Source organism: Pinus tabuliformis, chromosome 3_2, assembly GCF_031772625.1.
Source record: "Pinus tabuliformis cultivar Carrire ecotype Pingquan chromosome 3_2, CPIR1, whole genome shotgun sequence".
NCBI classification, from domain to species: domain Eukaryota; kingdom Viridiplantae; phylum Streptophyta; class Pinopsida; order Pinales; family Pinaceae; genus Pinus; species Pinus tabuliformis.
Window position 1 is genome coordinate 319,945,138 of NC_142302.1, and position 19,662 is coordinate 319,964,799.

Sequence of the window (19,662 nt, forward strand, 5' to 3'; positions counted from 1 at the left end):
TTATCAATAAGTTTGGGAAGAATCACTAAGTCATGAATTTGCCTAGATTCTTCAACATGGTATCAGAGTTATGGTTCATGAAGGGCATGAAGGAGATCAACTATATTATAGAAAATCTTATTAAGAAGTGTTCATCCCAGTGAAGGGTCACGATGCCTATATATCACAATCCCAGTTAGAAGGGTCTCAGTGATATCAAAATAGACATTGTCTCAGAAGAAGTGTCTATATCACAATCATAGAGGAAATATCTACAATAAATATATGTCTATATCAAAACCCCAATCACGAGCATATCACAGTCTCGGAAGAATCACAGTATGTCATTATCCCGGGTATGATGAAAACACAATGCTAGTCCAGCCTCGAGGTAGTCATGAGGATGTGGTGTCAATAAAAAGAATGTCACTGAAAATTCATAAATAAGAAAGATGCCACTTCAAATACATCACCTTGACTTAAGTCATAACATGACAACAATCTTAGAACTCTCCTTCTCTGATATACCACAGTTTTGATAATACTCCAGTCTTAGCCCATAATGATGCTCCAGTCTTAGACCATAATGATGCTCCAATCTCAGCCTATGGTGATGCTACAGTCTTTGCCTAACCTGGAGCTACCATAGCCACTATTAACTATTATGTTATTGTTATGTGATTTCGAAGATTGGCAAGACAAAGTCACAAAAGACACATCAATCCTCTTAGGAGTCTAGGATCTAGCCCTCCTAGACCTAGAGAGGGCTCTCTCTGTATATTTGGGATTTAGCTTTGAATCCTTTCCATTGGGCTATGGAGTCAAACGCTGGGTGGTAACATAAATTTTGCAAAGCATTTACAAGGCAAGCTAATTGGCTTTACTAGATCTAAAAGCAGAGTAAAAAATGAGATGACAGAAAAGTGATATCAGTAATGATTAAAAATAAGTTAAGTATTTTTTAATCATACATTAGAGGAAAACATTTAGATTGCAAACATAGATAGTGTAAGGACCACATCCATACTATATTTTTGTTTTTTTTTTGTAAGATAAATCACAGCAAAATACAACCAGAAGAGAAACACATTGGGAATTCAAATTTATCTAGCCCTGTCTAACAACTCCCTAAATTTTATTTCACTGAACATATCATAAAATTTACATATATTTAACTAAGTCCATAAAGAAATCATACAAAATAATATTGCAACACATATGTACCGTTCACCAGAAGACGAGACTCCAATTGATTTGTTGCTACTTGTCTTCCCTTGTTGTCGGTCACCTTCGAGAGTGAACGATGACGTACTTGATCCAAATGTGATGACCCACCGGTTAACCTCCAAACCTACTCCTTGGGTACTACTCTTCCCCGCAGACCCCCAAGCTGTAATGGGGTTGTACAATGGAGGAATGCAATAGCTGGTAGAGGAGAGCACTTCTTGGCTCAAGTGTCCCCTCTCTAAAAACGTCTACCTCACCAAACTCACTATAGTTTCATAATCACTACACTGACATAGTCTCATCCATCCAACAATAGGGTTTCCCCACCCCCTCCCCCAAAAAATTCCTTTCTCCCATGGCTTGCCCCTTCTTTTATAGGAGTCCTCATAGGTGACACTTGGCATGTCATGCATAATTAATTTTTTTTATAATTCAATTGTTTGGTTATTCACCCACCCATGTTTCACTCTCTCATCAAGGGTCTCGAAAATTATTTACTTAAATTTTAATTTAAAACTAATATTTTCCTCACCTCAACAAGATACCTATTTCTTCTCGTATTTGCCTCTTGATCCCCCTTGTTACTCCTTAATTTGTGTTCATTACTAAAGTCATTTAATGAGTTCAAGATTTGATCCCCTATCTATTCCCTAATTTAACTCAAGTTATCTCTTAGATGGATATTCTTGCCACATGGAGGTTCTCTAAATTCCTCTAAAATTTAATTTATTAATATTATTTTAATTCACCCTCCTGTTTTCTTAATTAGGTTTAACTAGTTTAGGATTAATCTTTATCCTTACATTTATGGCCCTCTTTCCCCTTTTTACCTAATTAAACTACATAATCTATCTAATATTTTCCAACATGGGCAAGGTAGAGTTTTTAAGATAAAATATTTTATTTCTCCCCGTGATCCTCTTAACCCAAGTTTTATTCTTGATTTAATTACCTCGGTTTCTAACATAATTTACCCTTGATGTAAATTTACCTAATTTCCATTTCTTGATTATATTTATTAATTTATTTATTTTTAATGGTTCCAAAGGTGCCAAGTTTGGTCGTGCCCTTCAAGAATTTCCCTTGAATTTCCAAGGGTGCCACGCCTAACAATTTATTTGTGATGCCAAGCGTGCCAAGTTTGGTCGTGCCCTTCAAGAACTTCCCTTGAAGTTCCAAGGGTGCCACGCATAACAATTTATTTGTGATGCCAAGGGTGCCAAGTTGGTCGTGCCCTTCAAGAAATTCCCTTGAAGTTCCAAGGGTGCTGCGCCAGTTGCCCTTCAAGCATTCAATGACTACGAGGGGAAAGTATAGGGGCAACAATAGAGACCACTATAATCTCTTATGTTGCCTACTATAGTGAGACTAATGGTGTCGGGGATCAAGGAATCTGCCTTGATGCGTGCCCCCCGATAAAGTCCTCATGAGCGAACCAACTTTAGGACCTGCCCTCATGACATCGTGACCTTCAAGGTGAAGGTGTTTCAACCTTTCTAGCCCAAGTCACGACGGGAGTGCTAGTGGGTGAGATCAGGGACAATGTTCCACCCCTCCCATGTAGTTCCATCCACTTGTAGAACCCCATTACCCATATGTGAGTCATTCGATCAAGCAAATAATTTGTGCCTGCAACCATTAATATATCATCAGAATATAGATAAACATATATAGCAGGTTCCAAAATCGACTTAGAATTTCAAAGATAAAATAATATAAATTTTCATCAAACCAGGGGTCATCAACTCATCATATGCGAGTGCCTCTGATGGTTTCCTGCCATACTCAATAATCATTAGTAACAAGGTTTCTCACTGTTAGTCATTGTCATAATAGCATCATTAACATCACCTAGTCATTCACATCATTGCTCATTGTGAACCAAAACTAATGCAAGTAGTTAACATGGGGGCACATCCATCATGACTATCATCATCATAACATCAATGGAAACATACCTATCCATGAAAGCTATCATCATCATGATATTAGTAGAGAGCATACATATCCTTTACTGCTATCATCATCATAAATCCAATAGAGACCAAACATAACCATTTATGCTACAATCATCATAGTATCAATAGAGAACATTCTTAACCATAAATGCTACAATCATCATAATACCAATAGATACATACATAACCATTAATGTTATCTTCATCATAATATCAATGGAGAACATACATAAACATCACAACCACTAATATCACAACCACTAATAATAGAGTCATATGTCCGGATCCTCAACCTGAGGTCCTCAAAGAATAAAGTGTGGACCTTAGGGATAAATAAATGTTAATGACATATCATTGCCAGTGAACTAGAACGGGGCACTACAGATAGAAATAAGGTGCTCCAATATCATATCTTAAACTAGAATTTTTGCTTTACAATAAGACTTAATTATGCATAAAAGAATAAAACAGAGAAATATTTAGCACAAAAAGGAAGACATCACCAGGTCAAAACATATCAAGTATCTTGCAAACGGTCCTTTTTATTGATGCTCTAGCTCAAAATTACAATGCTCCAAAGAGAAAATATAGTTCAAATGACTTGGGTACAACCCCTAATACTTCCAATGCATGAAGTATTTAACAAAAACCTATAGCAATTGCCTTATACACTTGGCAATCTTTTATTATTTGCATTGAAAGAAAATCGACTAGTGTAACCACGAAGTGGACACGCTGAGAAAACCGGGACATCTGGTCCTCTTTTTTATGGATGTCGTTGCTTGAGAAATCAATTTAACTGTAGTGGCTCTGCTGACATGGTTGTGCTGACTCAGATCTATGTTGTCCCTTCAACCATCCTTGTCTCGTTCATCTTGATAATCACATAGGTCACTCCACACTTCTTCATCTGGAATCTTGACCTTCATTAGCCTCATGTATATTTCATCGGTTTCAATGTACTTTGCAAAAGTTGGTTTGACTACAAAAATATGTTTCAGTTCATGTTCAATGTAGATCTAATTGTTGATATCTTCTAGCAATGCCTTTCCTACTATGCTGCCTTTGATATTGGAAAGATTTGCAGCATCTGTGGTTATTCCCTAGAGTTTCTCGACGGAGTCCTCTCTGGCCATGAGTTTGTCATTTATGACAAACAAAGAGGGGAGACATTTCTTATTTAAAGGCTGAATTCTGTTGAAGAACTTGTTCATTGTTAGCTCCAAATTTTGACATTTTTCTTCTAGCTGTACATTCAAGCTCTTCTTAGTCAGCACTTTCTTCACCTGAAGTATAGTCTTTGTCTTGTCTACTACTCCTAGTTCTTTTAGCTCATACCTGTTTCTTGAATTTAGAATTTTGATTATCATATTGGCTGTTGATGGCATGTCTCCCAACTCTTCATTTGTAGCTGAAATAGCTTCTCTAGATTTCTCAGCTAATTCTTTCTATTCAAAGATAATTTGGATGTTGGGCCAAATTTCGTTCATACCATTGATTATGTTATTCCAAGTAATCTCCTTCACTCTTCCTAGACTGTTCCCAATACATGATTCTTTCTCTGATTTTTGAAACCTTTCAATTAAGGTCCTTGCCCTTTGCAACTCTACTGAGTGGCCATTTTCAGCTCTTTTGATTTGGTCTTGCAGAACATTGACTTTTGTTTCTAATATTTTAATCTCCTCATCTTGAAGATTCATGCCCTCCATGGATATGGCTAGTTGTTCTGTACTTCTTCCTGTCCCTGTAGCAGCAGTTGTTGGTGTGGTTGTAGGAAGAGCTGAGAGAGGAAGAGCTTCCATAGTAGTGTTGGCCATCTGTCTTGCCTTATCTTTCTCTTGTATCATTTTCTCCATCTCTTCTTCCATTTGTTTAATTTGGAGGGATTATTAACTTCATCATTTCGGCCTTCTGGCTCTCTGTTTCCTCTATATGCTTGGTCAAGGGATCATGTGCTGCAGTCATTTGAGCTGCTTCTTCAAAGCTGCTATATCCATCTCCTTTTTCTTGATTATTTATTCTGTTGCTTTTACATCTGAAGGATCATGCCCAATCCTTACTACTAAGCCTTCCAAAGACTTAATTTTGTTGTCCTTTGACTGTGATGAAATCCTTTCCATATTTAACTGTGATTGAGCATTTGACAAAGCTACCTACATTTTAAACAAGTTCATATAAGTGTTGGTTAGGGTAGATGAAATCATTTCACCTGCTTGCTTGTGCATTTCTACCTGATCAATTGGATGAACACACCTAGCATAAAACTCAAAAGAAGTATGCTTGTAATCTGCTGGAGTTTTGGGTTATGTTGTCTGTGCTTCCAAAAATGCCATGTGCATCTTGCCCTTTTCTAAATCAAAGGCCGAGAGAAGTCTGCCTTGAGAAGTTGCACTCTGTTTCCAAAACTGAGCATAAGTGTTATTTTTCAATATCTCATTCCTGATTTTAATCTCCCTGAAGGTATCAAAGACTGTCTCCTCCTTTTCTCCAGTCACATTTGTAGATGAGGAAACTTGAAGAGACTGTTGCCTTTCTAAAATTGGAGTGGCAGGAAAAGATTGCCCTCTAGTTGGGGATGAGTCTGGAATATCAATGAGATTAATTATTGTTTGTTGCAGTGATTCCTTGCCTATGTCCATGTGCTTTTTGGGATTTTTCCTGTATTTTAGTTTGAATTCCTTCATAGAAGTATCAGTCCCTGGTGACTGATCTTCTCTAGGCCTTTTCCTTGTTATTCCATGTTCTTCTTCTTTTCCCTTTTCTGTTCTATCTTCAGTAGTCTGCCTTTCTTGTTGTCTTGGAGTTTGTGCATTGGAAGAAGAAATCACTTGTTCCTCAGCCTCTTGCAATGTGTCAAGCATCCACTCAATTTGGTTCATGTATTTTTCAATTTCAGGCCTTTGAGTGTGAATATAGGTTGTTGACTTGTTGTCCACCCTTTTCTTGGAGATGATGCCCCATGGGTCATAGGACCATGTAAAATTGTGGATGAGTTTCATTTCCTTCAATCTCTTATCTGCCTCTTCCCCTGTTGCTTTGTTGTTACAAATGAATGGACCAATCTGGGATTTGATCCTAAATTGTGACTTTTCTTGGCTACTATGAAATGCACTTCATCTGCATTGATCATTTTTTTGATGTATTCAAGTGCAAAGATCCTCATGGGGAGGAACTTTGGTAGCTTATAAGGATCCAACTCACAGCCATATGCTCTTAATTCAGTGTAATTTTGGTACAAGTACCAATCACCTGTTCTTGCTTGGTCTGTCAAATGCATAATCCTTCTAATTTATTCACTGATTCTGGGTTCTGCAGTCCCACTGAGGAGTCTCATCGCTGGGTGAAGAAAATTTCTACAATTGTTTTGTAGCTGAAGTCTTTTGGGTCCTTCATCGCTAATGTTGTCCAAAAAATAACATATTGGGGTTCACCCTGTTCATTCAACTTGCTCATTAAAAACTGGAACTTGTCTACCTGAAAATAAACAAACATATATACCAAAACTGAGGAGTATTGGAAGACTTCCTCTGTGAATAAATTGACAAACTGCTCATGGATGGCATCTGCTAGAAATTGACTAAAATTGAAAAGGACAGAGGGCTTGAATTCTATTGATAAAACAGATATAAACCCTATTATAGCTTCATCAAGCCATTGATATGAATAATAGCCAATTAAATAAGAAAGAATAATGACAATGTGTCTAGTTTTGTCAAGGAAAAGAAAGGAGGAATAAGGAGGATTCTTGTTTGGCAGAGGTGTTTGCTCAGTCATAAAGAGTTCTAAGGTTTTAGCTCTCGTAGAAAAATCTAGTTTTTGATACATTTCAGTGAGAATGTCATGGGAAAAGGGAGTAGTTCCTTCAATAACAGGAGCCTGCATCATTTTCATAATAGACTTGGCATCAATGGTAAACAATATATGTCCTGTTGGAGCCATCACTGCATTTTGTTGTAGATTGTATCATGAGTGGCATTTCCTGATCAATTGTGGGCAATTGTGGGTTTTAGGGAAGATATAGAAAGGTAAATTCGTGTCCCAGAGGCCTACGTCATCTACTTCATCCACAAATTTATCCTCCCACTAGTTGTATATGTCAAATAAATCAAACTCTGAGAGTGTTTCATGTATCTTAAAATCCATGTCTGCCAGTGGTATGTGATCAAAACCCAATGGTGGATGGACCATTGGGTTAAATACCTCATGTTCTTTCTTCTTGGGTGCCATTGCTGTCTTCTATAAAAACCTTTGAAAACAAAATTGTGTTGAATTTGAAGTAGACCTGCAATAGAAAGGGGATGCTAAGAAATGGGAATTCAGTGAGGGAGAAAGAAAAGGGATGAATTGGAATTGGGATTCGAGAAGGGGAATGCTATGTAATTGCAGAAAAATGGAGCTTTCTACGACTGTAATGTTGTTTCAATATGTTTACTGCATTCTCTGTTTATGCATGAATGGAATTGAATTGTACCTGTAAACAGCGAGATCACATAAGAATTTGTAAATGGATATGAGATGGTGCATTTGTAGATTTTTTAGGTGTTTTTCGTTGGATTGGATTCACTTGGCGTGAGTCTGTTTGCTAATGGTCCAGCCAATTGAATGCACGACGACGGGAATGGAGGTGATAGGCGGATGGGACGGGATGGCATCGTGAGGTGGAGGGAGTGAGAAACGCTCAAAATGGGAGAGTGGTTGAGTTAAAGGCATAAACCATTTTTTGTGGGGGGCTGGAAGTGGTAAGCGGTTTGAGAGGAAGGGGGTACAAAATCCTAAGAGCGCGACATGTCAATGGCTTGAAACCACTGATTTTGGAACCCCCCCCCCGGGGATTAACTTTCGGAGCGTGAGGGGGGGTCGGAAACACATATTGACCATCAGATCATATGGAGTGAGCATATATTAGGTGAGAGATGGGGGCGGGTAAGGTTGGATGTGACAGGTAAGTGTTTGGTGGAGTAGGGAAATATCTAGGGGGGAGAACTATAGGATTTAGGGGTATAGAATAAGATTAGGAAAAATAACAAAAACCCCTTCCCTTTTTAATTTCTTTTCCTGACCTTAGGAAAAAAACATTGAAATGTGTCACCACACTTTAAAAGAATTTTTCAGGTAGTTTTACCTTTGCAATTTTCTCAACCTACCTACCCTTTATTCTTCTAATCTAACATTTTTCTTTTTTGCATTTACAGGGTGCATTTGGACTTGCAAACCCTTTTATTTTTTCTTTCATTTTTAACCTACTCTATCACTTATTTCTCTCATTGGTCTAGATTAAACAGTTGAGCCAATTTTGTTTCTACCTAGCTACTATTTTGCCAAGATTAAACTGTTTGGAAGATTTATAAGAAGAGCTTCGGCGTAAATCACATATAGAAAGACCTTTATCGACGCGTTTTGAACCAGAAAGTGTGGCTCATCTTCAGGATAAGTTGAAGAAATAGATCCAGCTTTGCATGTTAAATAGTCTGAGCAGGGCCTCCAACGGCTATCTAGATCAACGACTAGCTTTGACTTAGGGACATTCAAAAAGTCAAATTGATCATTAAAAGGAAGATGACCATACCTATATATAAATATATAAATATATAATTATATAAATGAAATAATTTTAGAAGGTGTTTACATTATTAATTAGTTAAAAATGTAATAATTTAATAATTTTTTAATTAAATGGGAATTAAGTTAAATTGAAGACCTAACTTTTGTATAAAATATAAATAGGGTAAATGTAAGATGATATTAAATAAACACAAAAAAAAATAAATAATAATAATAATAAAAATAAGCAAATAAATACATAATAATAATAATAATAATAATAATAATAATAATATATCTTCGTTAATTAAAATATATATAAAATTAAAAATAATATATATAAATTAGTTACGAAAGGAATAACAAAATAAAAATAAAAATAATAATACAAATAAGAAAATAAACAATGATAATATATATTTGTTAATAGATCAATAAATCAATAAATTAAAATATATATTAATATATATATATATATATATATGTATAGATATATAAAATAATAATAATAAAAATAAATTAGTTAGGAAAAAATAATAAAATAAATAATAATAATAATAAAATAAGTAAATAAATATTGTTATGATTATAAATACCAATATCAATCAGGGAAAAGGAGCGACTCAAAATAAAAGGAGAAGGACCGGACAGAGTCCAGAGCAAGAAGGATAAACCCTAGGAGACAGGAAGGCTCCAAGGGGAACGATGAAAGCGAAAAAGATGAAAGTGGGGGGGGGGAGACTAAGATGAAAGGGCAGGGATCCAGCATCTACTGATCTTCCAGCCGTCATCTCTATTGAGATTGTTAGGCCTTCTTTCGATCTCAATAGCTACCTTGAGTTTACGATGATGGAACTGGGCAATTTTGGCAACAACCTTAGCCTCCTCAATACAAACCTGATGCTTGGTCTTAACCACATGTTCTGCTAACGCTGAAGACTTGGTTCTCCCATGTCTTAGGTCAGCTGCATGTTCGCTGATCCTTTGATGGATGGAGGGCCTTGTTTCCCTGATGTAGGGGGTCCCACAAGAACAAGGGATCAAGTAGACACCCTTCATGTCCTTGGGGTTAACGGGATCTTTTACCGATCAGAGGGAATTACGAATTATGCTGAGGGGTCTAAATGAAGAGGGAATATCATACCCCCCTTAAGGATACGAGCAATCTTGTCTGTGGTTCCTTGGACATAGGGAAGATGGACACCTAGCTGGCGCTCCTTAGGTTCTTTCCTCATAACTGCATTTCTAGATGCTTTAAGGAAAGCCTTCTGACCTAGGCGCCTACTATATCCATTCTCAACGAAGACATCAAGGAGATGGGATCTCTCCTTATCAAATCTCTCATTATCAGAAATCCTGAGGGCACGAGTGGCGAGGGTGTTAAGAACACCCATCTTATGAGCAGGGAAATGATGGGAATCGGCATGAAGATACTGCTCAGTATGCGTTTTCTTCCGGAACACTGAGTGGGAGAGAAAGCTATCCTTATTCTTAGAAATAAGAATATCTAGGAAAGGGAGGCTACCATTGACCTCTTTCTCCATGGTGAACTTAATGGCAGAGGACTGACCGTTGAGGTGATTGAAGAAGTGATCCAGCTCCTCTTGGCCATGGGACCAGATGACATTAGTATCATCCACATACCTTTTCCAAAGCTTGGGAAGGAGACGAGCCGAGGCTAAAGCTTTGGCTTCGAAATCTTCCATAAAAAGATTCGCAACAATCGCGGAAAGGGGGGAGCCCATGGCAACACCACAAGTCTGTTCAAAGAACTCACCCTCAAGATAGAAGAAAGTGGATGTGAGACAGATCTCAACCAGATGGGCGGTATCGGGATATGTTAGGCGATATATCACTTCCAAGGCCTCCTTTATAGGGATGCAAGTATAAAGAGAGACCACATCAAAGATGAAAAGAATGTCCTCAGGGGCAATCCTGATATCCTTAAGCTCCTTAATGAAGGAAGCAGAGTCTTTAACGAAGGACTCAGTGCGGCCTACTAGGGGCTTAAGTTTAAGGGCAAGGAACTTGGCAAGAAGGTAGGTTGGACCACCAATGGTGTTGACGATGGGCCTCAGAGGGGCCCCTTCCTTGTGGATCTTAGGTAACCCATAGATCGTAGGAGTAATGGGACTACTCTCAATGAGTTTGTGGCCCAGGGAACTCACCGAGTTACTAGACTTGATGGCGAGAGCCACAGTCCTAGAAATCTTCTTTAGAGGGTTCTTGGGCAGTTTTTTATAACTGCCACTATTGTGAAGATGATCTAACATCTTCTTACGGTAATCATCCTTGTTAAGGATGACCGTAGCCCCTCCTTTGTCAGCCTTCAGAACGACAATATCTTCGTTCTGATTTATGGACTTAAGGGCAGAGAATTCCATACTGTTGAGGTTCTTCCGAGGGGGCTTAGCCTTTCTAAGGACGACAGCACAATCCTACCTAATAGTGTCCTTGATATTATCCGGAAGATCTCTTATAACTGTTATGGATCACAGAAGTCTCAATTCAACAATTGACTCCCTGTTTGGAAGATTTGTATTTTCTACCCTATCAACGGAAATTGAAATTTGTTCAATCATGCTTAAACTGTATGATTGCACAACATTTGGGGTTTTATTTTTCTTCTTATTTTTTCTTTTTTGTTCTTGTTTCTCTTCTTTCTTTCTTTTTATAAACCCTCTTTTCATTTTATTTTTTTTGTGAAATCAATTGAATATTGGAATCTATGAACGATTTGAAATCTGCAAACTGTGAAATATTCAATCACCTTGAGATCCTATAAATTATAGGACCCTAACAGTGGCTCCAACTGAGGATGGCACTTCTCAGCTTGAAGTGTCAAGAACACATGACCAATAGCCTTGAATCCTTCAAATCTGCATTATCTTCAATCTGATTTCTTTTTGTCAAATGAATAATCCAACTAAAAACGTAAAATACTGTGATATTTACAATGGAGTGAGGAAATATGTGTACTCAAGAAAAGTAATGTTTCAGCATCCTGCCATTGACAAGATCTCCTGTTAATTCTATTACATCTAACTCCTTGAGAAAAATTGCATTATTCCCTATGAAAGCTGAAATAATATATGGACCCTTCCAAATATTTTCAAATTTACCATGTTTCCCTTTGCCTTCTCTTCTTGAGTCCCATTTTTGCACTTTATCTCTCAGGTTGAAATCATTAGCTTTGGTTATTTTATCAAAAATCTTCTTTATGTTTTCCTAGACAAAATGAGTTCTATTGTATACCTCCTCTGGACTGCTGCAATTGAATTGTCTGATATATCGTTCTTTGTATATCATTAGGTTCACTTTGTACCTCCTGAATGATCTTCATCACTGGCACTCCCATGGAAGAAGGGACACTGCATCTATTCCATAAACCAGTTGAAATGGGGACATGCCGATGGATTTCCCTGTAGTCAATCTATCAGCCCATAATGCATAGATCAATTTGTTGTGTCATGACTTTTTTTTGTCCTCCAGAATCTTCTTAATGATGTTTACCAAAATCTTGTTGAAAGATTTAACCAACCCATTACCTTAAGGGTAATACTTTGTTGACCAAAAGAAATATGGCACTTATGATAGAAATCCACCATATTTTTTTATTTGAAAGCTGCAGCATTATCAGTGATCAGTTTCCTAGGAGAGCCAAATCTGGAAAGGATATTGGTTTCAAGGAATTTTATAATAACAAAATCAATAGCAACTCTGGAAGGGATGGCTTTTATCCATTTGGTGAAGTATTCTATCGCTGTTAGGATCCATTTGTGTTGGGAAAAGGATGGAGGATGAATTTCACCAATGAAATCCAATCCCAATTGTTCAAAAGGGCTTTCAAAAGAGATGGGTTTTAGGGGAAAAGGCGTTGCCATTATGATACAGGTGTTGTCCTTGATGGCGACTCTCTCAGATGGAAGATCACGGTGCAGCATGAAGAAAGAGAGGTATACACAGGTTCACCTTTACCAAGCTGCGTATACACGTAGGTTCACTATATACAAGTCGCATATACATACACATTTACTTTCACAGAAGGAAAAGCTTGTATACCTTGGAAAACTAAGTTTTCAGTCCGAGGTATTTGGTCCATGGTATTTTCATCCATGGTATTGGTCCATGGTGTTTGGTCCGAGGTATTGACCCTAGGTATTTGGTCCAAGGTATTGGTCCTAAGTGGTTTTGGTCCATGGTATTGAGAAAGGCCTAAAACTATATAAGGAGGAGAAGATCATTAGGCCAAAGAGTGTGCAAGTATTGAATATATGATGAAGTGTGAGATCCAGTATGCAGGTTATGGGTTTGTGATGCTTTGCTTGATCTAAACTAAGGATGCACTTATGTGGTTGATGATGGATGATGGATCGTGATCTTAAGGCTTGGAATGTATTATCATTATGTGGTTTGATCATGGATAGTCTAGATCTGAATATTGATGCATGTTTTATTTTGAAAATATTATGATCTGGGTATGACTGAATTATGAAATAGCTGTGAAGTTTTTAAGTTAGTATTTTCAGATCTGTATGCGGATTTGCTTTGGTAAATGCACGTATACACGCTAGTTCAGCTCATCAGAGTAGCGTATACATTATGAAATATGATATCTAAATTTGCAGTTGGTTCTTGTAGTCGTTGCAGAGTTCTGGGTTCTGCTCTGTGTTTTGGTGACTGTGTTTTGATGACAGGCCTTCAATGATTCAGTTGTGGTTGATTCGGAGATTGATGATTGGTTTTCAATGATTGGTTAATGCAATGGTTGCATTGCAGTGGTGATTGAATTTGAGCTTCAATGTTGATGATGGGTCTAATATGAAAATTGGATGAAACGTGGCCTTAAGATTATGGTGTTGTGTTCCAGGAGTATCTAGTCTGAAAATTTATGAACCGTGGTCCCTTGAGGAAGAGAGAAGGTCGTAGCCTTTTGTACGTCGGTGCCTATGTAATGGTAAACATATCGGCCAGTACAAGAGCTAGGGGGTTGGAGCTCCCTTCCAGTAGTAGCTAGAAAACAAGTGAAGGTTGGAGCCTTCAGTAGGCCGACACCTACATACTAGTAAATGGATCGACTAGTACAAGAGCTAGGTGGTTGTAGCTCCCTTCCAGTAGAAGTTGGAGAATGAGAGAAGGTTGTAGCCTTCTGCAGGTGGGTTCCTACGTACTGGTATGAGTCTCACTAGTACAAGATTGTAAACAGTTTTTTCTTATATTAAAAGAAGACAGCAGCAGGGGGTTTTTGTCCCGCATTGGGTTTCCACCTTATATCTTGGTGTTCATGTGTGTTTCTTATGTGTGATGGTTTGTTCTGATATTACTACACATGTTTATTGTTTATATGGTTAATGAAGTTCTGATGCACTGATTAAAGATCAACATATGATGAATTAATTGAATCATAAGTTTGCTTGATGTACGTTGGTTGCCTTAAACACAGTTGCGTGTACACGCGAGTTACCTTAACTGAAGTAGCGTATATAAATCTGATTATGGAAATGGAAAAGTTATTGACTTGCTAATACTGATTCACCCCCCCCCCCTCTTAGTATTATTTCCAACAATTGGTATCAAAGCAGGTCCTTTGGTAGAAGCTTGATCGCTTGAAGGAGATCCGTAGAAACAATGGGAAAGAAGCTAAAGAAGAAAGCACCTCAGAAGAAGAACACAACTCAAAGGAACAATGACAGCAGGAGAGACAATTGGCCATTAGGTGGAAGAAAGGATTCAGATTCCAAATCACCTCAGATTGAAGATGAACAAGCAAATGAAGCATCAGATAAAATCACAGATCAACAAGATATATTTAACAAAAGGGAGTGCGCCTGCAAACCAAGAAGTTACCATGGAAAACTAAGTTTTCAATCCGAGGTATTTGGTCCGAGGTATTGACCCTAGGTGTTTGGTCCAAGGTATTGGTCCTAAGTAGTTTTGGTCCATGGTATTGAGAAAGGCCTAAAACTATATAAGGAGGAGAAGATCATTAGGCCAAAGAGCGTGCAAGTATTGAATATTTGATGAAGTGTGAGATCCAGTATGCAGGTTAAGGGTTTGTGATGCTTTGCTTGATCTGAACTAAGGATGCACCTATGTGGTTGATGATGGATGATGGATCGGGATCTTAAGGCTTGGAATGTATTATCATTATGTGGTTTGATCATGGATAGTCTAGATCTGAATACCGATGCATGTTTTATTCTGCAAATATTATGATCTGGGTATGACTGAATTCTGAAATAGCTGTGAAGTTTTTAAGTTAGTATTTGCAGATCTATACTCGGGTTCACTTTGGTAAAAACACGTATACATGCTGGTTCGACTCATCAGAGTAGCATATACATTATGAAATATGATATCTGAATTTTCAGTTGGTTCTAGTAGTTGTTGCGGAGTTTTGGGTTATACTTTGTGTTTCGGTGACTGTGTTTTGATGACAGGCCTTCAATGATTCAGTTGTGGGTGATTCAGAGATTGATGATTGGTTTTCAATGATTGGTTAATGCAATGGTTGTATTGCAGTGGTGATTGATTTTGAGCTTCAATGTTGATGATGGGTCCAGTATGAAAATTGGATGAAACGTGGCCTTTAGATTATGGTGTTGTGTTCCAGGAATATCCAGTTTGAAAATTTATGAACCGTGGTCCCTGGAGGAAGAGAGAAGGTCATAGCCTTCTGTAGGCTGGCACCTACGTACTAGTAAACATATCGGCCAGTACAAGAGCCAGGGAGTTGGAGCTCCCATCCAATAGTAGCTGGAAAACAAGTGAAGGTTGGAGCCTTAAGTAGGTTGGCGCCTACATACTAGTAAACGGATCGACTAGTACAAGAGCTAGGGGGTTGTAGCTCCCTTCCAGTAGAAGCTGGAGAACGAGAGAAGGTTGTAGCCTTCTGAAGGTGGGTGCTTGCGTACTAGTATGAGTCTGCACCAGTACGAGATTGTGAACAGGTTTTTCTTATATTAAAAGAAGACAACAATAGGTGGTTTTTGTCCCACATTGGGTTTCCACCTTATATCTTCGTGTTCATGTGTGTTTCTTATGTGTGATGGTTTGTTCTGATATTACTACACATAGTTACTGTTTATATGGTTAATGAAGTTCTGATGCACTGATTAAAGATAAACTTATGATGAATTAACTGAATCATAAGTTTGCTTGATGTACGTTGGTTGCCTTAAACACAGCTGCCTGTACACGCGAGTTACCTTAACTGAAGTAGCGTATATAAATCTGATTATGGAAATGGAAAATTTATTGACTTGCTAATACTGATTCACCTCCCCCCCCCGCCCCTCGTCTCAATATTATTTCCAACAAAAGGTAGTAATTTTCTCTTCCCTTCAAAGATTTGGCATTTATGGCAAGCAGTCACCATCTTATGGATGTCTGGGAAAAGTGTAGGCCAATAGTAACCTGCTCTAAGGATCTTATTAGCAGTTGTCTTCCAATAAAGATGGCCTCCACAGTCACCTTCATGAAATTCCTGCATAACTTTGTCAGCCTCATCTTTTAACAAACATTTGAGTAAGACACCTCCAACATCTTTCCAATACAATGTATTATCAACAATGCAAAATTTGATTGCTTTTAATTTAAGAAATCTAGCCTTTGTTTTAGATAATCCAGGAGGAGCATTTAAATTGAACAGAACATATAAAAGGTCTGCATACCAAGGGGAATTTAGATATGCCTCGTCTATTGGTGGAGTCGCCAGTTCCTCAAGATCATCCAGAGCAAATACCATGTTGATATCTAATGCATTGAAATTTGATTCAGCCATCAATTTGGCTAATCCCTGTCCTTTGATCAACTTGGTGGGCTTAATTTCTATATCATATTCCAAAATCACAGCTATCCATTTTGCCTCTCTTCCCATCACGTCCATTTTGTGTGAGAATATCTTTGACAATTACATTAGGCACATAAGCAATGATATCAGAATGTAAAATGTAAACCCTGAAATATTTTATTGCTCTGACTAGAGAAAATGCTTGTTTTTCCATGATATTGTATTTTAAGGAAGCATCTCTCACAACTTTGCTAAAGAATGTTGTTGGTTGTTCATGTTCTTCATTGTTTTTCGGAAATAGCACAATAGCAATAGTATGTTCAGATGCAAAAGAAAAGATAATATAATCTTTAGTGAAATCTGGGCTGATTAAAACTGGAGCTTTTTGTTAATGCATGCTTGACTAGATCAAAAAGATTGTTTGGCTGCAACATTCCATTTAATTTATGTGTCTTTCTTGAGCATGTTTGTTATATTTCTGAGTAGTTCAGCAAGGTTTGGTATAAATATTCTCAAAAAAATAATTTTCCAATAAAATATTGAAGTTCTTTCATGTTTCTTGGATGACTGATTTTAAGGATACCTTCAATCCTACTGGGGTCAATTCTGATTCCATCTTTAGAGATGATATGGCCTAAAATTTTTCCTTCTTCAATACCAAACAATGTTTTCTTGGGATTAAGGGAGATACCAAAATTTTTGGATTTTTCAATTACTTTTCTTAGATGTGCTAGGTGTTTCTCATCAGTCTTTGAAAAGACAGTGATGTCATCAAGATAAATCACAATGAAATGTCCAATTTCATCTAAAAAAGCAATGTCCATTGCTCTCTGGAAAGTAGCACCTGCATTCATTAATCCAAAAGGCACTTTTACATACATGAAAGTTCCCCAAGGAGTAGTAAATACGATTTTATATTGATCACCAGGATGTGCCAAAACTTGATTATACCCTGAAAAACCATCTAACAGGGAAATCCTACTAGAACCCACTACCCTTTGCAGTATGTGATCCATCTTTGGTAAGGGATAGTTGTCTTTAAGGGAAGCCTTGTTTAAATTCCTAAAGTCAATGCACAATCTTATTTCACCAGTCTTCTTCTTTGTAGGCACAATATTGGATACCCATTTAGAATATCTAATTGGGACTATGATCTTAGCCTAATACATTTTCTTGATTTCCTTTTCCACCAAAGGCATTAGGACAGGGTTTATCCTACACAATTTCTGTTTGAATGGTTTTTGGTCTTCTCCGTTTGGAATTTAATGTTGTATAATGCTAGTGTCATAAGCTTTTAAATCTTCATAGCTCCAGAAAAACACATCTACAAATTCTTTGAACAGAGCTATATACTTTTGTTTAGCCATGAGAGGCATGATTCTGGGGTTCAGTTCACTTCATACATTGCATTCCTAAATGTTTGTTCCTGTTGGTTCCATTTTTGGCTTTATAGCTACATCATTAAAGTCAAACAACTCTTGCAAAGGGGCAAGCCCTCCAGGTAAAACATTATCTTTGAGTTGTAGTAGTTTGAAGTCTTCTTTTTCTGGATGTTTTTGTATTTCAGTTTTATATACAGTGTTATTTACATAAAAAATTTCATCAGAAATAGTAGGTTGATTTATACTAATATGTACATCAGTTTGACTGTCTAGTTCATCTTCCAGATCTATGCTACTATCCACAAATTCATCCTTTGATTGTAGAAAACTCTCAATCTGTTTATCACTTCCAAAAACTTGCCAATATCTCATGTTATCAGGCATTGTAGGACAGTGATTCACTTCAACTGTGTATTGTTTATTTGAATGAGGTAATTTGCATGTGTTGGCTAAAAAATCTAATCCATTTTCCGGGGCATTCTGGAGCCTAGGGATCACAACGAGGTCATACTCTTCAAATGTTTTGAGAAAATCAATCACAACATTTCAATATTATCTCAATCTAGGATGGTTTGCAGAGTATTGACCTTTAATTTGTTTCATGATGAGCTTAGAGTCTCCCTGGACAGAAATTCTTTTAGCGCCTACCCTTCTAAGCAATTTCAAACCTAAGAGTAATACCTCATATTCCGTTATGTTGTTTGTACACAGAAAATTCAATTTGTAAGAATGACCTTCAGCGTGATTAGTTTTTGAATTGTACAACCAAACTCTTGCTCTTGCCCCTGTTTTACCAAATGAGCCATCAAAATTCATATTCCAGAGAGGTTTTGTTTCAGGGTCCTGTTGGATAATGGGTGTTTGAGTGTCAAATACTTTCTAAGATCATTTTCTGCGTGATTGACTTGTGTATCTATGTCTCCATCATTATTATTGTCTAGTATGAAAGAATCAAGATCAGTATGGATAGAGTAGAGGGGGTAGTTGTCTGGCCTTTCTTGGCTACTCACCATATATTTCATTAAGGTTTCTCTATACAGTCTCCTTGGTTGGCCAAATACTGGTATTGTGGCATATGTCATATCCATTTGAAGTGTCCCTTGTAACTTAGCTCCCCAAGATCTTGATAATAGCATACCATACTTAAGAGGAATGTCTGCTACTACTATATCCATTACTAAACTTTTGGCTGGTATCTGGGCTAGCGTGACACAAAGGTCTTTATTGAGACCTAGACACCTAACCTTGCTGGAATCAAATGAATATAGATCTTTGTATGGTCTAGTGATTTCAAGTCCAAGTTTTCCATAACAATATTTGGCATGAGATTATGGAAACTATGTTATCGTTCTGTGATTTTCAAGATGGGCAAGACAAAGTCACAAAAGATACATCAAACTGCATAGGAGTCTATGATCTAGCTCTCCTAGACTCAAATAGGGCTCTCTCTGTATATTTAGGATTTAGCTTTATTTCCAATGCTTTAATGTGTTAGGATAGATAAAATGATGAAAGAAAGTTATCACTTGATTTCTTGGTTGTTTGTTTGTTTGGTTGGGGTAGATCATATTTGAATCCTTTCCATTGGGCTATGGAGTCAAAGGCTTGGTGGTAACATGAATTTTAAAAAGCATTTAAAAGGTAAGCTAACTGTCTTTACTGGATCTAAAAGCAAAGTAAGAAATGAGATAACAGAAAAGTGATATCAATAATGATTAAGAAACAATTAAGTATTTTTTAATCATACATCAGAAGAAAACATTTAGATTACAAACATAGATAG